General features: G+C 42.6%; 1 long non-coding RNA gene across 1 annotated transcript; it reads left to right on the top strand.

The window, feature by feature from the left end:
* On the top strand, positions 1–888 carry LOC120433076. The gene is made up of 3 exons (XR_005608300.1): positions 1–38; positions 127–271; positions 664–888. It is a non-coding gene; the product is annotated as an uncharacterized LOC120433076 (long non-coding RNA).
* The last annotated feature ends 1,713 nt before the right edge of the window (positions 889–2,601 follow it).

Below are 2,601 nucleotides of genomic sequence, written 5' to 3'. Positions count from 1 at the left end.
CACAGATCTTTTCATCGCTGGATGATTGTGCTACTGACGTTAGTCTCTCTTCCCAGCTCCCGTGGTCTTGTACCTTTACGCCCTACCTTCGTGACTTGTGAGTGATTTTTCCCTTTCTTGTTCCAGTTTACCTTCCCGGACCTGTGACCTCCCAGCTGTACGAACGTGTGTGAGTTGGATGTGAGGACGTGAGCGAGCGTGAGAGACAGAGCCTTCCCCTAATCCCTTGGAACCCTGGATTTTCCCCGTCACTGTATATATTATCGCACTGGTGTGTAAATAAACGGTGCTCTGAGACGCCAACCTGTTCTGTGCTTGAGTCCCTGCTTTCAGATTGTGACAGAAATTGCACTGATTTGAATCTGTATTTGTAAACTGTTTTAAGTCATTAGTACTTAGAGCCAAAGGCTCATCAGCCTGGTCACAGTGCTCTTTGGTAAACCTCATATTAAGACCTGTGTCTGTGATTTACATCTTTAAAACTTAATTTATCTCAATGTTTCAAAATCTGGGATCCTGTAATTCTTTTTCCTCCAATTCTAAATTGTAATTTGGCTAGTTTTTCAAGCTAGTTTAATTAATAGTGGCGCATCACTTCCTGTCCAGCTTTCACTGCTTTATGCTTGTCTATCAGCCGTGCTTCTTTTTTGCTTTCTTTTTCAGAATGACAGCAACATCAAGTGTTTCACGCAGCCAGGCTGCGACTCCATTAACAGGAGAGTGGCCTTGTGTGGGAGTAGAGTTGCCAGACGAAAGAAATATCGGGAGGAAATTATATTTTTACTGTATGTGTGCATACACATTGTGTAAAATGATTAGCATAAAGAGAAATGGAGCAAGAGGTGCTGTACATGAATCAAAGAAATGTGAGTAATTAAATGTCCTGAAAAACTGCAGAGTATGCCTGAACTAATCTTTTACAAGCATGAACATCATCATGTCAATAGTGTGTCTCGGATCTCCATTAAGAGTTATTCGCCAATCACATGGTGTCTTTTTAATTTGTATACATACAGACTGTATGATGACATTTCCATGTGTACCTTTTGCAATTCCCATGTCATTTCCTGCGTGTACAATAGGGCCTGAAGGTGTTGGAGTATAGATAGGGTCTAAATAAACCTCTCAGCTCTGAGTGCTGGCTGCTTCCACAGAGAAAACCCAGCAGAATGACCTCCTCAGGGGATGAACGCACAACACAGCTCCTATCTTAATCCTCTCTCCTTTTTCTCTATTGCTGCCTTCCTCTCTAAACTGCCTGTGTGTGTGTGTGTGTGTGTGTGTGTGTGTGTGTGTGTGTGTGTGTGTGTGTGTGTGTGTGTGTGTGTGTGTGTGTGAGAGTGGTGCTGGTATTACTGAGAATGTGGGGGGGGACCTAAACCTTTTGAAACAGTGACTTTATGGAAATACATTTTTTTCATGAGAACAAAAAGCAAGTTTCTGTAACATAAATTTTACATAATGAAAATAAGGTTACGTTTATACTAAGGTTGGTTTTAGGATGGGAAATGCATGTTAGTGTAATGTGTGTGTGTGTGGTGGTGGTGGTGGTGATGGTGGGGGGTGGGGGGTCTGATGCTAACATCTTTACGTGAAAATGTTAAAATTATATATATAATATCTCTGTAACAATGAGGATTTTTATAGCTTGATTTTTAAAATGCAAGCATCGACTGCGACAACATCGGGGTTATTAAGTGACAAATGAGCTGTGTCCCACTGCTGCCGCTTTTTATGATCCTGCCAGTACTTCCTCCCCTCTGCCTATTTCTCCCTCCTCGTATTTCCAGTTTTTGTCTCTTCCTGTGCCGTGTGCATGCGTGTGGAGGGAGTGGTTACGCCCTCTGCTCAATCAACCAGCACACCTGAGCCTCATCCTCTGATTAAAACTGCTGCATTTATGCCGTCTGTTCGCCACTCTCTATCATGTTGTTCAGTTTCAGAAGTGCTTCAAACACTACAGTGTGCATGTGCGCGTGCACGTGTGCTCCTAAGCAGTCTGTCTCTTTTGTAAGTTTTGTGTCCTGTGCTTCAGGTCAGCTTATTTGTTGGTATGCCAGCTGCCCAGCTCTCAAAGCCAACTAATCCCAGAGTTTTTCTGCCAATCTCACACTCTTTCCTTGCCAGTTATGATTCCACCGCGAGTTAGCTGCTTGGGACTTCCTGTCCCTCCATTCCTCGCCAGAATACCTCTCCAAGCAAATGCTGATTGTGATTCCAATAACCCCCCTCATCCATATCTACTGCTGTTTCAGTGTGGCTGCTGGGTTCACCAACCCTAAGAGCTTTTCTAGCTGATATCTTTCTGGTTTATTTCTTTATTATCTCAATACTTGGAGATCTTACATGACTGACAGGTTCAATATTTGATTTTCTCATTCCCTCTTGTTCTCTTTTAGGCCACTGAAATGGGATAAGAGTAGCTCATGCTACCAATGTATATGCATACCTACTACACTACCAGCAGCTGTCTCATTTAGAGCGTGTCTGTCACTAAAACAGACCGAATGCACTTAAGAACGATCTATTAATTCAGGACTGGGACAATGTGTACAAAGAAGCTGATACTGATATTGCTTATGGCATATTTTTAAGAATATT

Source organism: Oreochromis aureus, linkage group 15 (genome assembly GCF_013358895.1).
Source record: "Oreochromis aureus strain Israel breed Guangdong linkage group 15, ZZ_aureus, whole genome shotgun sequence".
Taxonomy (NCBI): Eukaryota; Metazoa; Chordata; class Actinopteri; order Cichliformes; family Cichlidae; genus Oreochromis; species Oreochromis aureus.
Note: the sequence above shows the minus strand (reverse complement) of the source record. Positions and strands in the feature narration are given on the sequence as shown.